This window comes from Mandrillus leucophaeus, unplaced genomic scaffold, assembly GCF_000951045.1.
Source record: "Mandrillus leucophaeus isolate KB7577 unplaced genomic scaffold, Mleu.le_1.0 Scaffold137, whole genome shotgun sequence".
Classification (NCBI taxonomy): Eukaryota; Metazoa; Chordata; class Mammalia; order Primates; family Cercopithecidae; genus Mandrillus; species Mandrillus leucophaeus.
Genome location: NW_012101332.1, coordinates 2,533,978 through 2,552,230, shown reverse-complemented (window position 1 = coordinate 2,552,230; position 18,253 = coordinate 2,533,978). Strand labels below are relative to the sequence as shown.

Genomic DNA, 18,253 nt, shown 5'->3' with positions numbered 1-18,253 from the left:
TGTTTATTGCATCACTATTCACAATAGCAAAGATTTGGAATCAACCTAAATGTCCATCGGTGACAGACTGGATTAAGAAAACGTGGCACATATACTCCGACGAGTTTTGTTCTCTTGCTGGCGAGGAGTTGTGATCCTTTGGAGGAGAAGAGGCGTTCTGGTATTTTGAATTTTCAACCTTTTTGTGCTGGTTTTTCTCCATCTTCACGGATTTATCTACCTTGGTCTCTGATGTTGGTGACCTTCAGGTGGGGCCTCTAACAGTCAGTCCCCTCTGGTGCAGGTCTGCTGGAGTTTGCTGGATGTCCACTCCAGAGCCTGTTTGCCTGGGTATCACCAGTGGAGGCTGCAGAACAGCAAAGATTTTGCCTGTTCTTTCCTCTGGATGCTTCATCCTAGCGGGGCCCTCGCTAGATGTCGGCCAGAGGTCTCCTGTATGAGGTGTCACTGAGAGGTTTCTCCCAGTCAGGAGGCACAGGGGTCAGGGACCCACTTGAGTAGGCAATCTGACCCTTGGCAGAGCCTGAGTGCTGTGCTGGGAGGTCTGCTTCTCTCTTCAGAGCCATCACGCAGGGTCGTTTAAGTCTGCTGAAGCTGCACCCACAGCTGCCCCTTCTCCCAGGTGCTCTGTCCAAGGGAGATGGGGGTTTTATCTATAAATCCTTGCCTGGGGCTGCTGCCTTTTTTTCAGAGATACCCTTCTGCAGTGGCCTTGCTGAGCTGTGGTGGGCTCTGCCCCTTTAGAAATTCCTGGTGACTTTACCCTGTCAGGGGAAAACCACCTACTCAAGCCTCAGCAATGGCAGATGCCCCTCCCCCCACCGTGCTCGAGTGTCCCAGATTGACCTCAGACTGTTTTGCTGGCTGGGAGAATTTCAAGCCAGTGGATCTTAGTTTGCTGGGCTCCATGGGGGTGAGACCCGCCGAACTAGACCACTTGGCTCCCTGGCTTCAGCCCCCTTTCCAGGGGAGTGAATGGTTCTGTCTCACTGGCATTCCAGGCACCACTGGGGTATGGGGAAAAAAAAAAAAAAAAAACACTTCTGCTTCTGTGCTTGAAACCCAGGGCCCTGGTGGTGTAGGTACCAGAGGGAATCTCCTTGTCGGCGGGTTGCGAAGACTGGGAAAAGTACAGAATCTGGGCTGGAGCTCTGCATTCCTCAGGCACAGTCCCTCACTGCTTCCCTTGGGTAGAGGGGATAATTCCCCAACCCCTTGCACTTCCCACGTGAAGTGATGTCCCACCCTGCTTCGGCTCGCCTTCCATGGGGTGCACCCACTATCCAGTCGCAATGAAATGTACTGGGTACACATTTTGAGTTAATTTTTGTATATGGTATAAGGTGAGGGTCCAGCTTCATTCTTTTACATGTATATATTCAGTACAACAAAACTCCATGACAGGTTTACCTGTATAACAAGCTTGCACATCCTGCACATGTACCCCTGAACATAAAGCTTAAAATAAAACTTAAAAACAAACAAAAAAAAACCCAACAAAACCAAAAATCATTTATTCAAGAGACAATTCCTTCCCACATTGAATGGTCTTGGTACCCTTGTTGAAATCAATTTATAATGGATGTTTAGGTTTATTTCTGGACTCTCAATTCTGTTCCAATGGTCTATACGTTTATTTTTAAGCCAATATCAATGTATTCTGATTACTGTAGTTTCACTGCCACAACATTAACTTTGACATCTGGGAGTTGCTGGGACCATGCAGTCATTTTCCTTTGCAGGTATGCCCTGTTTTTTGAAATTAGATCCTCCATATGAGTTTCAGCACTCAGCACTCTCTTCCCTGTGCTTGCAGGATGTGAGGGTTTCTTTAAATGCTATCACCAGGAACATCTAGTGTTCCAAATGTGCCTTGAATTGGTAGTTGGTGGGCGTTAATGTGTCCCTCTTTTTCTTTCCTTCTTTCTTTCATTCTTTTTTCTTTTTTAAAAAAGAATTCCAATGCAGTTAAAACCAAAACAAGTACTTCCACAATCCTATGATTACCATCATACCCCTACCATTCTAGTGCCACAGCTATTGGAGTCCTTCACCTTTTCTCAGCACTTTCTGCCCATAAAGCACAGGTGACTATTCTTAGTAATTGTGATACTAAGTATGCCATGGGTAATCACCACATCACTTATCAGCAATGGATCTTTATCGTGATCTGCCCAATAAGAGATATAAGTTCTCATAATAAGGATCCAGCTTCTTTCTATGACTTTTTCTGGCCTACAGTTGGTTTCCACCCTTCTCCACCAAATATGAAATGTTTCTTAGTACTGTGTGCCCAGAAGATGAAAGGAAGTATTAATCCACCTGCCCCCATCCCCAGTTGTTAAAAAGTCATCCTATTGGCATTAAGTCTCCCACAATTTTGGTTTGCAGATGCATAGCTGCTGAGAGTATTTCTGCAAGGGTCGTATTCCACCATCTCAAAGAAGCCCAGTGCTGGAAAGAGGAAGGTACCGGAAAGATAGATACTAAGGAAAGGCACTGTCAGTGTGCACCCGCATGAAGCTAGTGAAAAACTCTCTAGATCTGGTCAACTTAGTAATGGCTGGATGAAGAGGTGGGGCTGAAAGGATATCACGTGGTACAAGAAAAACCTTATATACTGACCTCCTTTCAATTTCTCATACACACCAAGCTCATTTCATTTTTGGAGCATCATATATGACAAATTCAAAAGGTGTCAAAAATGTCATAACAAGGCAGGGAGAATGTTCTGGTTTAAAAGAGACTAAAGAAGCACAGCAACAAAGTACATGAAACCTGATTAAGTGATGGATTTTAAAACAGCTCTAAAGGACATGCTTTTATACAACTGGGAAAATTAAAATAGTACTGTAAATTAGATGTTGATTCTTACGTGGTGGCAGAGTAGAACTTCTATCAGTCTTGTGGATCTGAAGATACAAAAATTGTACGTTGGTGCCTGCCAAATGAGAGAGAGAGTTAGGCTTTTAGTTGGAACCCTGAAAGGGATATACCCTAGAGCAGGGGTCCCCAACCCCCAAGCCACAGACCAGTAACAATCTGTGACCTGTTAGGAATGGAGCCACACAGCAGGAAGTGAGTAGCAGGTAAGCACTACCCCATGAGTGGCCTCCTGACAGATCAGCCGGCATTAGATTCTCATGAAGCACGAATTAGAATTTTGCAACCAGAATTCCACATTATGGGTGCCACAGTGTATAGTTTTATTGCAAATAGTAGCGTGACTGTAACAATTTGCCACAAGACTGGTGTAGTAAAAAAAATTATTTAAAACCTTACTTGCCCAAGGTAAAACATTTCCCTTTGGGGATTTACAGAGTTACAATTGCAATTTCATGTATCATTAAAATTCCCTGCAAATATGAATTAAAAATAAGTTTTATTATTTGGTGGCAAATTTTGAGAGTAAAGTGTGGAAATGACAATTATCTGTTTAAGTAAATGTGGGACTGAGTAAGATGAGTGGCCCTTAGTCAGTTTCTTAATTTTTGTGATTTTTAGCTTATGATTTTTTATTTTTCCACAATTGATATTCTGGATGATTCTCTGGACTGTCAGGGGTTGCTCCCTCAGCTTTTTTAGGCTTTGACTTGAGTGAGATGTATTCAGGAGTTGATTCCTGTAAATTTTACTTCCAACAGGGTTGAAATAAGAACAATGTAGGGCCCTTCCCAGCTTGGCTTAAGGAAAAAGAAAGACCAAATTTCCTGGGTTAAATAGAGGTGGTTTTATTTCTTTGGGCTTTTGCTAGTTGTGTTAATGGCTTGAGGCTTCCTTGCCTCTGGCTTAGCTGGCTGATCCGCTAATTTATTTCCTTTGGCTACCTTATTTGCTCTCTTTTGACGTTCCCTACGATGCATCCCTGCTATTTCACGTGTAAGAAAATGTAAGGATAGTAGCCTGTTAATTTCCTGGTGATGTTTTATGGGAGATTCATTAGTGGTAAGAAAATGCCTTTTCTTTTAAATGGCAGCATGAGCATGGAAAATTAGGAAAGCACACTTGGAGTTAGTAGAAATGTTAGCTACTATTTCCTTGCTTAACTGAAGTGCTCTTGTAAGAGGTATTAGCTCAGCTAATTGAGGGCTTGTGTTTGGGGAGAGTGACTACTGCTTATCCTGCCTTGTCTACTTCTTGCTTTACCGGCTGTTTGCTAGCTAAGAGCTCCCCTTAGAGGACAGTGATCCTGCCACATTATGTGGGCTGTAAACAGTTGAATTATTTCCTAGGGTTAACTTGGAGGCTTTTCTGACTAGTAGAGCTATTATGACAATGACTCGGAAGCACGTGTAAATAAGTCTTTCTAACTACAACTAAGGTTGAGAGAACTATTGGATTCGAGTTTTTCCTGAGATGTCCCTTACAGTGGTGCTATCTTAAAAGGGAGGCCTGGATTAGAGAGAAGAGAGAGATGGGCTCTAGTGTTTAGAAGGAGGTTTACTTTCCTACCTTTAATTTCCAGAATTATCCGGGGATCCTGTGCTATACTGGCAATTTGAGCCCCTGGAGCTAAGGTTTAAGCCCTCGGATCCATCAGTCCTGCTGAACCACCTGTGAGACTGGTTTTGAACCCAGTGACCTCTGCCTCTGGGGGCAGTTCTGTTTCCTGTGGTTTTTGCCACAGCCTGGACAGGGTTGAGGTTGCTTCATCTTGCTGCCTGGGTATTTGTTTTAAAAATGCCGTGGTCTGCCATGCCAATAGCAACTAGCGGATGCACTTTGGGAATTCTGGACTTTACAAGCTTGCAAAGCTGCTGCTGAAGTCTCTGGTGTTCTCTGGAAATTTTCCCCTTTTGGGGGACTCTTCCTGGTCCCTATTATAAAAGAAAAAAGTCGCCACCTTCAGGAGGCTCTCTGAGGTGCTATTTGGTCCTATAGCTTGCTTTGGTAGTTTTCTTTTAATATTGGGAACTACCTGTATAATAAACTTCTTTTTCAGAATGAGCTATTCCTCCACTGAATTAGGGGATAAGGAGGTGTACTCTATTAGTGCCTCTCTTGGCCTTTCCATAAAGGCTACAAAATTCTTACCTGGCTTTTGGTTCATTATAGACAGTTTAGAGTAACAGAGGTTTGGCCCTGGTTTTTCATAGGTCTCTTAAAATGCGTTTAAAAATTGGCTTCTTGGCCGGGCGCGGTGGCTCAAGCCTGTAATCCCAGCACTTTGGGAGGCCAAGACGGGTGGATCACGAGGTCAGGAGATCAAGACCATCCTGGCTAACATGGTGAAACCCCATCTCTACTAAAAATACAAAAAAAAAACTAGCTGGGCGAGGTGGCAGGTGCCTGTAGTCCCAGCTACTCGGGAGGCTGAGGCAGGAGAATGGCGTAAACCTGGGAGGCGGAGCTTGCAGTGAGCTGAGATCCGGCCACTATACTCCAGCCTGGGCGGCAGAGCAAGACTCCGTCTCAAAAAAAAAAAAAAAAAAAAAAAAAAAATTGGCTTCTTTTTCATTCATTTCCTGAGCTATTGGGGTTTTGGTTAGGGTGGTTTACTGGAACTGCTTTCCTCCCTATTGGGAATGTTGGGTTTTTTTTGTTTTGTTTTTGTTTTTGTTTGGTTTGGTTTGGTTTATTTTTTTTAAGTTATAAAATATTTTATTTAAATGGCACAGAAGAAATTATGTGTACTTAAAAATGATTAAGCATTCATGTTAGGAAATGCTAAAAACAAAATAATTTACGCAATGATAAAAATCTAAAGTGATGAGAAAACATAAAATACTTTCATTTGGTCCTCTCATCTAACAAAACTATTATAAACATGAGATATAGTAATTACTGAAATTGGGTTAAAAGCACAAGACAACATAATTTCTTTATATGCATCCAGTCATTTTATACAAGAAACTGTTTTACCTTAAATGGAAGAGTGAACAATTTGTTTAAAATATTGAGAGTGCATTATGCACCTATAATGAAACCACTTTCTCCAAAGATTCACACAGATTAACATTGCAAAGTGGTATTTCTATATAACACTGACTTCTGAAAAATTTAATAATTCATTTTAAGAATATGCAAGCGAAATATAGTTTATTCTGATTTCAACAACGGATATTCAAACTCACAATTTTTCCCAAGAAACCATTCACTTTATAGTTTCAAAAACACATTGTAGCTTTTCTGTTACTGGTCTGCCATGTTTTCAACTAGATGCATGTTTAATCATTCACTTCAAATTTACATGCCCAGCCCGGCACAGTGGCGTGGGCTTGTAGTCCCAACCACTTCAGAGGCTGAGGCAGGAGGATCACTTGATCCCAGGAGTTCATAGCCAGCCTGGGCAACATAGCAAGACCTTGTGTCTTCAGAAATCATCCAAGGAGTGAGATAAACATTACAACCCCCATATACTGGGTAAACGACAACAAGGGAGTGAAAAATGACCTCATATGCCCTAAAGCAATGTTGAGGCAAACTCCTGATGCAATAAAGGCAGGAGTTGTAATGGGTACCTGGAATGGTATTGTGGAATTGGAGAACTTACTTTCCTAATGAAAGGAAAGCTAGCTTGAAAGAAATGTTTTGGAGGTTTTCTTTTGTTTTTCTCCTTTTTGTTTGGTTCAGGTTTGAAGTTTAGATTGGCTTGGGTTAAATTTGGGTAGGCAAAAAAAAATATTTTCTTTGGAGGAATGAATATTTATCAAATATTCTGTTTTTTCACGTAAACCCTAATGAATGATATGAAATTTGAAGAAACAGGAGACAGCAAGAACCATAGAATGGAGTCAGACAATTTGACTTCCTCTCTTCCTATTTGAATACAATGCATTTCTTTCTCTTGCCTGATTGCCCTGGCCAGAAGTTCCAATACTATGTTGAATAGGAGTGGTGAGAGAGGGCATTCTTGTCTTGTGCTGCTTTTCAAAGGGAATGCTTCCAGCTTTTGCCCATTCAGTATGATATTGGCTGTGAGTTTGTCATGAATAGCTCTTATTATTTTGAGATACCTTCATCAGTATCTAGTTTATTGTGAGTTTTTAGCATGAAAGAGTGTTGAATTTTATCAAAGGCCTTTTCTGCATCTATTGAGATAATCATGTGGGTTTTGTCATTGGTTCTCTTTATGTGATGGATTACGTTTATTGATTTGTGTATGTCGAACCAGCCTTACATCCCAGGGATGAAGCCAACTTGATCATAGTGGATAAGCTTTTTGATGTGCTGCTGGATTCGGTTTGCCAGTATTTTATTGAGGATTTGAGCATCAGTGTTCTTCAGGGATAATGGCCTGAAATTTTCTTTTTTTTTTTTTCTTTTTGTTTTTTGTTGTTGTTGTGTCTCTGCGAGGTTTTGGTATCAGGATGGTGCTGGCCTCATAAAATGAATTAGGGAGGAGTCCTTGTTCTTCTATTGTTTGGGATACTTTCAGAAGGAATGGCACCAACTCCTCTTTGTGACTCTGGTAGAATTTGGCTGTGAATTCATCCGGTCCTGGACATTTTTTGGTTGGTAGGCTATTAATTACCGCCTTAACTTCCGAACTTGTTATTGATCTTTTCAGGGATTCGACTTCTTCCTGGTTTAGTCCTGGGAGGGTGTATGTGCCCAGGAATTTATCCATTTCTTCTAGATTTTCTATTTTATTTGCATAGAGGTGTTTATAGTATTCCCTGATGGTAGTGTTTATAGTATTCCCTGATGGTAGTATATCTGTGGGGTCAGTGGTGATATCCCCTTTGTCATTTTTTTATTGTGTCTATTTGTTTCTTTTCTGTTTTTTTCTTTATTTGTCTGGCTAGTGGTCTATTTTTGTTAATCCTTTCCAAAAAACAGCTCCTGGATTAGTCGATTTTTTGAAGGGTTTTTTGTGTCTCTATCTCCTTCAGTTCTGCTCTGATCTTAGTTATATCTTGTCTTCTGCTAGCTTTTGAATTTGTTTGCTCTTGCTTCTCTAGTTCTTTTAATTTTGATGTTAGGGGGTCGATTTTCGGTCTTTCCGACTTTCTCCTGTGGGCATTTAGTGCTATAAATTTCGCTCTGAACACTGCTTTAGATGTGTCCCAGAGATTCTGGTATGGGGTGTTTTTGTTCTCACTGGTTTCAAAGAACTTATTTATTTCTGCCTAATTTTGTTATTTACCCAGTAGTCATTTAGTTTTACATTTTGAAACACCCAAACAACTATCATTGGATTGCTTGCAACAGAAAGGATAAATGCTTGAGGGGATGGTTGCCCCATTCTCCACGATGTGATGATTTGCATGCTTGTATCATATCTTACGTACCCCATAAATATATTCACTTACTATGTACCCACAAAAATTAAAAATAAACAACAGGCAAATGACCAATATGCACAAGAAAATATACCCAACATCATGAGTCATTAGGGAAATGAAAGTCAAAAGCACCACGAGATACCACTTCACATTCATTAGGATGGCTATTACTTAAAAAATGACAACTAACAAGTGTGAGGATGTGGATAAACTGGAACCCTGGAACATTGCTGTTTGGAGTGTAAGATGGTGTGACTGCTGTGGAAAACATTATGACAGGTCCTCAGAAAGGTTACTCATCATAATATACATCTCTTTGGCAACTGGGATACATTTTTTCTATCAATGGTTTAAATTCACTGGCAATAAAACTGAAGAGAAAAATGAAGTAAGAGGGAGAAAGAAGCAAGGAAGAAAGGGAATTCTAATTCACCTGATCTTTAAGTTCTAATATATGTTTTAAGGATGTTTCCTTTCGTCATGAACAGAGAACTTGAGTCCTCCACACCAGTTGAAGAAGACTGCATTGTGACTGAAGTCCAATCACCTGTACCTGCTCCTGTCCTCACACAGTCTGGAAATAAGGAACACACAAATCAAGAACTAGACAAGAAGCTCAACTTTCTCCAATTTTGATACCCATAGACACTCAGAAAAGAAAAGGGTGGAGTTAAGAGCCCAGCTGCGTGAGAGGCAGATGGGAACCGGCCTCACCTAGCAGAGCCAAGGGGACCAATGTGGGATCAGGGGACACAGGGGCTTTCTCTACCTCCCTCCATAGGTCCTGCTTAGGATCAAGGCCAGTGTTCTCCCAGAGCCTCTATAGGCAAAGAGAAGGGTTACCTTCCATTGCCAATAATTTCCACCAGAATCCTCACTATTTTTACCATTGCACAAATTAGGAAAATGCACACCTTCTTGGTAGATTCTGCACAGTGGAGAGAAGGCTTAATGAGAGGCACGGAGGCTGGACTTCACAACCCCTCATTCTCACTCCATCGTCCTTATCTGTGCGTTTCCCTGGTGACCCCTTCTTCTCCCTGGTGCCTCCCCCACTGTCATTTCTGCTGCATCATAGACACAGGCTTGCAAACAAGTGTGGTTGTGACTGAGTCTGTTTCCGACACCTTACCCCTTCTCACCCTGTGGCGAATTCTTGCTGAGAGGGCTTTGGAATCAGGAATGAAGCCAGAGGGCAGAGCTGACAGGGACCATTCAATGCTGCAACTCCAAGGGATTCACACGGAAGCCTGGACACAATTCAGAAGAACCAACTCAAGGAAGCAAAAATGTCACCACTACCTGTGAGTTAAAAAGGCACAGCCTTCAGTAATCTGAAGTCACATGAAAGAATGTGGAAAAAGGGAGATTTTATGAGATGAAAATATGAGTTTCTATTGTGAATGCTTTACTGAGATTGGGGGTGTGCGGAAGAGACCCTGGGGATATGGTGTCTGAGATGTTTGTGGGATGTCGGGTGTGAATCCTGGACCAGTGCAACCCTCTGTGAGGGTGTGATAGTGTCTGATAAGAGTCAGCTCTGCTGAGATGATGTTACTTTAGGTAAAAGGTGGAGAGCCCACCAGGATGGCTGGGACGTGCCTGAGTGTAAGAGGGTGACTGTGGTTTGTCTTCCTGTCTGTGATGTGAGTGTGTGTGTGAGCACACCCAGACCAATGCATGAGCATCTTTATACGGACAGTGAGCAGACATGTGTGACTCAGTGAGTGGTGTGGCTCTGTTTGACTGTGGTTGTGTGTGTGCTGGGATGTGACTAGGTGTTGAACTGGGAACATGCACGTGGCCTTCTGTCCATGTGAAGTTTCCTCCTCACACATCAGGACCTCTGCTGAAGCACCCATGTATCTTCTCATATATGTCAATGTGGATCCTGGATGGCAGAACTGGTGGGGATCTTGGGGACTGGGAGTTACCAATGACTCATTTGTGAGCATTCACGAGAGCAGAATGTATGATCTGTAGATGTCTCTTCCCAGGCAGAGTGGAAAAGAAGAATCCAGACTATGGGAACCCTTCAAAGTAAGAATTACTAATAAAGACAAAAAAATAAAAAGTAAAGTAGAGGAAAAAAGAGTTTTAAATAATCCTCTTTGTACCCGGGAAACTAAATTAGGCAGAGTTCAAGTAATGGATCTAAGATGGCATTGCCAGTAAGAGGCAGAATCAGGACTGGAGTCCAGGCAGCCTGGCTCCTGAATCCTAGCTCCTAACTATGAGACCCTAGTGTCTTTAGGAATATGGAGTTCTGACTGTGATAGGGTGAAAGAGGGAAGTCCTCACAGTTTGCCTGTTGATCCCTAATTTTCTGCATCATGGGAATCTGTCACCAAAGAGGAAGCTGAACCTGGCCCAGCCCCTTTCACCCACTCTCAGTCCCCTAGCAGGTACCACACAGAAGGCCTGTGTCCTTGTCCATTGGTTCTTGCATGAAAATCAGAGGGACACTGATCCTCCCTTTCATGTGAGTACTGTATGGCACAGGGGTGGAAAAGAAAGGAGAATATTTACTCAGGAGGTGGTCTCATGTGAGTGATGTGGAAATGTCTAGTTGGCAGGATGGAGGCACCACACAGGTGCAGGTTCTGGAGACCCTCCAGCACCAGGCACGAGACCTGCAGTGGATGAACTGTCGGTCAGTCATGCAGCCTAGGGGAGGAGAACACTCAGGGGTTAGGGCTGTGGCTCTTTATCAAGAGGCATAGAATTTTCAGGGAATGGACAAGGCATAGGCCCAGGTAAGTGACTGTGGCTCACTTTCCACCTTGTGAGGGGCAGAGCATCTCCTCACCTGGGGGATGTATGAGGAGCTAAGACAGCCCCACAGGGACCAGGCCTGCAGTATCACCAGCGAGACCAGGGAGGCTTTTCTTCTGCTTTGAGGAAAGGAAGGAAGGGATTTGTGTGTGTGTTGAGTGTGTGTCCCACAAGGGAGGGGTCTGCCCAACATTCTGTGTGCTTTGCCCTCAGCAGTGACCCAGAGCTGCAGGTGGAATTCTACACTGGGATGAATGAGAACTCAGACATCGCCTTCCATTTCTGAGTGCACTTTGGTCATTGTTTGATAATTGACAGCCACGTGTGTGGGGCCTGGAAGTGTGAGGGGAGATGCTGCAATGTGTTCTTTGAGGACGGCAAACCATTTGATCTGAGCATCTTGGTGCTGGACAATGAATACCCGGTGAGTGCCCAGGAGCTCCCAGTATCCAGCCTCCATGGGTTCTCAGAGCAGGAGGCAGCTCTCCCTGGCCTGGCCCAATAGTTTTTCAGGACCCATTTCTCATTACTACTCTTGCCCCAGGCTTTTTATCACAGAGCATCCTCTGCTTGCACTGCCATCCTCAGCTGGTTTCCAAAATCTGACCGTGATCAGTATCAGCTCATCTGGCATTTCCCCCAAGATGAAGAATCTCCTCTGTCTTTTCCCACTGTATTCATTTCTACTTATGCTGCTATTTAAATTTTCACTTCACTGAATGAATACAATATTCATAGGAATAAAATTGTTTAGTTAATGAAAAATTAAGTCTTTGTCTCACTTCTGGACCCAATCTTATCTGAGAGCATTACCCCTGCTCTGCTGTCCTTCCACAGGAAATAGTTGCTTATAGAAGCATATAGATCTATAATTTCATTTGTTTTTAAGAAAATCCTAGTATACATTGCTCTACACATTACACCTTTAAAACTGAGTTGATTTGTTGTCAAATAATATATATTGAAGATATCATCTATTAATGGTGCTTCCTCAGTTTTTAAAGAATGCATAATATTGCATTATAAGGATTACCCAAAATTATTGATCTTCACTCTTTTGAAGGGCCTTGAGGTTATTTCCAATATTTTGCTCTCACTAATGGTGCTGTATTAAGACTTCTAGTCAATTCTTTTGTTTTATCCACCTCCCTTACTTATATTGAAAGATAACCACAAAGAAATGAAATAACTGATTCGAAAATGTGTGCATTTTAAATTTAACAAATTGACACATAGAAGGTTACTTTGTAGCCTCAGTAATGAAGAATATGTACAAATGTTCTGGCCCTTTCTTATGAGTAGGGCAAAAGATTCACATTTTATTCAGATTCCAGTAAGGGATCTCTTTCTATGCTTAGAAACTGTTCAGAATGATAGCCTATGTTTTGCAACGCTTGTCCGGTTCTACCTCTCCAACACTTGAGTTTTATTCTTGGCCACCATCAGCCCAGATCTAGGCAACTCCAAAGAGAAACGGGGCCATCAGCAGGGAATCGCAGTCATAGTTCATGGAACTGATATATATGCATTCAATGAATATAATCAGTGTTAATCCTATTTGAATCCCTGTACAAGATGCAGGGATTCAAGTTCATGAAACAGTGACTAGCCATGGGAATTTTCTATGCTAGATGCGAAGCTGAGCAAACATAGACAATGTGACATAGAGTGGTACAGCCTTGCTGGAGGAATGAGAGGAAACACTAGAAATAACATGAGCTGTCTCTCAAATAGTTAATCTTAAACAGAAGCGTGAATCTTGGGTTCTCTTATATAACTAGTAGTTTTCTCAGGGGATGTTGTAGGTACTAGGCAAGAGTGGAGAGAAGGCTGAAAGTTTGTTTGGTGGCATACTGTCTTTCTGAGGCATTTTTCCTCTTGTAGGTAATAATAAATGGCCAACACCATTACCTCTTTGCCCATCCACTTCCACCATGTTCTGTGAAGACTGTGCAAGTGTGGGAAGATGTTTCCCTGATCTCAATGTCTGTCTGCAATTGAGGGAGATCACCACACACCTCGTTGTTGAGGAATCCCTCTTTCCATGTGACCATAGGATCCCCAGAGCCTGCTAACAGCATGATCTCTCCTCACCCTTTTCCCTGCAGTTGGTCATTAAAACATCACCAAACTTCCCAGAATTTGGTTCTTGCTTTAAGAGGGAAAGAGGAAATAGTCATCCCCAAGAGGCCCTGAGGAACTTTATGGGAGGCATCCAGAAATCAAATAGGATAAACCTTCCTGTGACTCCATGAGTGAATGACCAGGTCCCCAGAATGCCTGAGAAGACATTAGGTACAGCATCCTTCAACAGCACGTTGTTGACATCAGAGAATCTGAGACAAAATCTTTACCCTGTCTCAGATGACTCACTGCACCAAAATGTTAGGTAGCTGTTTACAGTCACACAGATGTACCTCATGGCTTTGGGGAGAAATTTTGTAACTTAAGAATCATCTCATGCAATTTCCTAATTCTTTCCATTATTTTCAGGATATTCATTGTGTGTTAACATGGTGCCTGGCTCTGTACAGGCTGCCATGCAGGAGCTTTACAAAAAGACAGATTTCTCACATGAAAATTTCAATCCAAGCAATAGTGAGAGAATCACAGGAGTCCAAAGATTTTTTTTTTTTTTTTTTTTTTTTTTTTTGAGACGGAGTCTCGCTCTGTTGTCCAGGCTGGAGTGCAGTGGCCGGATCTCAGCTCACTGCAAGCTCCGCCTCCCGGGTCCACGCCATTCTCCTGCCTCAGCCTCCTGAGTAGCTGGGACTACAGGCGCCCCGGCTAGTTTTTTTTGTATTTTTTAGTAGAGACGGGGTTTCACCGTGTTAGCCAGGATGGTCTCGATCTCCTGACCTCATGATCCGCCCGTCTCGGCCTCCCAAAGTGCTGGGATTACAGGCTTGAGCCACCGCGCCCGGCAAGATTTCTCTTAAGGAACCCCAATTGTGGAAGACAGTGTGGCAATTCCTCATGGATCTAGAACTAGAAATACCATTTGACTCAGCAATCCCATTACTGGGCATATATCCAAAGGATTATAAATCATTCTGCGATGAAGACACATGCACACGTGTGTTTACTGCAGCACTATTCACAATAGCAAAGATTTGGAACCCACCCAAAAGTCAATCAATGATAGGCTGGATTAAGAAAATGTGGCACATATACACCATGGAATACTATGCAGCCATAATAAAGGATGAGTTTATGTCCTTTGCAGGGACATGGATGAAGTTGGAGACCATCATTCTCTGCAAACTATCAGAAGATCAGAAAGCCAAACACTACATGTCCTCACTCATAAGTGGGAGTTGAACAGCGAGAACACATGGACACAGGGAGGGGAACATCACACACCGGGGCCTGTTTGGGGGTGGGGGCTAGGGGAGGGATAACATTAGGAGAAATACCTAATGTAGGTGACAGGTTGAAGGGTGCAGCAAACCACCATGGCACGTGTGTATCTATGTAACAAAACTGCACGTTCTGCACATGTAACCCAGAACTAAAGTATAATTTTTTAAAAAACTAAAAAATAATAATAATTGCAAGATTTTTCCAAAGTATGTGGCAGAATCCTGGGATTTCTGTTTAAAAACAAGTGGTCATGGTTTTAGATCAGAAAATATGTAGTTTATTTTTGGGATGGACACGATTCATACACATGGACACAGTAAGCTGACCTTGCTTTGCTGCTGTTTCATTAGGCATTGCAGCACAGCAAATCTCCCAACACATGTTGGCTTAGAGACAAATCTTTCACTCATCTTTCTTGGTTAACTGGACTCATGTGGGTAGTAGATCATGTGGTGAAAGTCATGTTTTCTGAAGTGTCTTTTAGTTTGGGATTCCAGAGGATGCTTCACTCATGTCTGACTCAACACAAGGGCTGGGTGAACACCTACGGGTTGGCTGATTATCTCCTTTCCTACGTCACTTCCCCATTCATACCTTGAATTCCCTCAAATCATAAGAGTCTCATGGTTCTTGGACTTAAGCAATGATGATTGGCTGCCACCAAAGAAAGCCTTCCAAAAGGCTCAGGAAGAAGGTGCAAGGCATCATAGGACCTGGCTTTGAAAGGTGGACAGTCTCACTTCTATGACATTATATTGATCAAACTGAGCCATACACAAGCCCAAATCAAAGGGAGGAGGGTTTCATAAGATGTGGTTATTTTGACATGTAGTCATGAGGGAGCATCCTTGGCAACTATTTCCATTCAGTCCTCACTGGCTTACATGTTTCCCATATACCAAAAGCACTAATCCTGTAAGGAACCACTGAAGGTAATACACTTATAGGAACAGGCTCAGATTGACGTCCACAATGTTATCATCCCATCAGGATCTGGTGTCCATGAAGTGACTACAAATTATCAGATGCACTTTCTTTCAACATAAGCACTAAAGAAATACATTATCTGCCCTATACAAATTAAACATACAAGACTAAAACAGATACAGGAAAATGCAGTGAACACACTTATTTTAGAGGGGCAAAAGATAATAAGCAGCACCCTGAAAGCAAGATGGGTCACCAACAGCTCTACTGGAGCCACCCACAAAAAAAAATCAGCCAGGGTTCTCACCCTTGTTACATCTGCTCAAACCAGCATCGCCTTGTCTGAAAATATTGTCTTGATATGTGCCACTTCTGTTTCCATAAGTACTTAAAGGATATAGGTCTCTTTAAGTTGGATTAAGTGATGTTCCTTGAATTAATAAGCAAGACATTCACTCAGTGAAAGAAATCATGCTAGCCTTTTGTACATGAATAAAAATTAAAACAAAGAAACCAATACAAACAAACAAAAAAAAAATAGGCATCCGTCACTGGTTCATCATTGCTGAAATCAGCAAGACCCCTATTTTCATCTTCTCTGAAAACGTTTCTCTGCAACAATTGGCTCCACCTTCTACTGTCAGCTTCTTAGAACTCCTACCAAGTAGGAACAATGACAGCCCTTTTCCCTCTATAAGAGCTGTTGTCATCTGGTTCATAGCACAAATAGAGAACCGTTTACGAGAAGATAAACAATATATTACCTAAAAGCCAAACAATGCAGATTGAAAAGGGTCTCAACAAATAGCCTCTTTGTCTGCAGGGCCTATCACAGGTGTCAACTTGATCATCTTCATCCTCTCTTTCCATGTTCATTGCCACAACTTGTTCAACTTCAACCTTACTCATGGGTATGCCTCTCTCCTTGCCCTCCTTTAAGCTAATATCCAGATACCTTGAGGTGTCAATGCACAGTAAATGACACCTTCATGCCTTTCTTGTTGCTTTCCTGTATGAACTGAAATTCCCTCCACTTTCACTGCAAAGTCTCAGGTTCTTGTTAGGTACACTTTCCTCCTTATATCATCCCTCTCACAGTTTTGGTCACCTCTCTACTTTGATGATGGTTCATAGGCCCCTCATCAGCATGGAAATCATTTCTTGGGGAATTAGGCAATTCTTGCTCTGAGTGAATAAAAACTATCTTGGAACCCATGAATTTCTGAGCAGAACATGAATTTGATTTTATATCTATGTGTCGCTGGATGATGCCCATTGTATTTGAATAACCTACGGTGTCCTACATGCTGCCCCTACTATACAAACACACAGTGACTGCCTTTTCTTGACTGATATTCACCAGTTCAGTTCAGCTTATTTAGGCCATTTGTTACACTCATCTTCATACCAGCTACTACCCTATGCTCATGGTGGCCAGGAGTGATGTCTCAGATAAAAAGAGAAGACATAAAGCCAAGGAACCAATGTTGAACAAACGATTTTTTATTTGCCTCTGGAGACTTACTCAATATCTCTTTCATGCTTGTCAACCCAAATTCATAGTCTTCTCCCAGCAAATACATCATTGCTCAAAACACAGTAGGTTATTTCTGCACTCTAAAAGCTTACCTACTGAAAGGTCTTTAGGGCTTTTCTGTTTTTGCTGAAAGTCCCCAAAGAATAAATCTACTCTTTGATAATGTTGTCCTTGATGTCCAAGTTTCCCAAAGCTGTGTTGCTTCTGTGGTGCTGTCCATGGTGCTGAGCTCTGGTGCCTATGGGCCTGTATTTGCAAGTGAGGGGCCAATAAGACAGAATTAACAGAGAAATTTTTTGTTTTGTTCTGTTTTGTATTTGATAAATCACACCTCAAAAAATGCATGATGAATGGAGCAGGAATTGAATTTGGATTTTCAGACCACGATTTCTGCAGTGCCCTCTCTCACCCCTCCTCTTCAACATAGTGTTGAAGTCCTGGCCAGAGCAATCAGGCAAGAGAAAGAAAGAAAGGGCATCCAAACAGAAAGAGAGGTCAAACAATCCCTGTTTGCAGACCTGATTCCATATCTAGAAAATATCATAGTCGCCGCCCAAACGATTCTTAAGCTGGTTTCAGGACACAAAATCAATGTGCAAAAATCACTAGAACTCCTATATGCCAACAACAGTGAAGCACAGGGCCAAATCAGGACTGCAGTTTCATTCACAATTGCCATAAAAGGAATAAAATACCTAGAAATACAGCTAACCAGGAGGTGTAAGATTGTTACCCTGAGAATTACAAAACACTGCTTAAAAAACCAGAGATGACCCAAACAAATGGAAAAAATCCCCTGCTCTTAGATAGCAAGAGTCATTATCATTAAAACAGCCATACTGCCCAAAGAAATGTACAGATTCAATGCTATTGCTATTGAACTACCTATGAAATCCTTCATAGAATTAGAAAAAACTATTTTAAAATACACATGGAACCAAGAATGAGTTGAATAACCAAGACAATTCTAAGCAAAAAGAACCAAGCTGGAAACATCACATTACCCAACATCAAACTGTACTACGGGGCCACAGTAACTGGACAGTATGGTGCTGGTACAAAAACAGACACACAGACCAGTGGGACAGAAGGGAGAGCCCAGAAATAAGGTCACACACCTACAACCATCTGACTTTCAACTAAGCTCACCAAACAAGCAATGTAAAAAGGATTTCCTATTCAAGAAATGGTTCTGAGTAACTGGCTAGTCATATGCAGATGATTGAAACTGAACTTCTTCCTCACATTATATAGAAAAATCAACTCAATATGGGTTAAAGACTTAAATGTAAATGCAAAACTATAAAAACCCTGGAAGACTACATAGGCAATATCATTCTGAATGTAGAAATGGAAAAAAAGTTTTATGACAGGCCGGGCGCGGTGGCTCAAGCCTGTAATCCCAGCACTTTGGGAGGCCGAG

The 18,253-nt window shown here is 42.0% G+C and overlaps 1 protein-coding gene across 1 annotated transcript in view; it reads left to right on the top strand.

Moving 5' to 3' along the window:
* The first annotated feature begins 11,240 nt into the window (after positions 1–11,240).
* Positions 11,241–18,253, top strand: part of LGALS16 (lectin, galactoside-binding, soluble, 16) — a 20,846-nt gene continuing 13,833 nt past the window's right edge. Inside the window, exon 1 of the mRNA XM_011973390.1 lies at positions 11,241–11,427. The gene's annotated coding sequence lies outside the window, so the exon portion shown is untranslated. The remainder of the gene's footprint in view (positions 11,428–18,253) is intronic.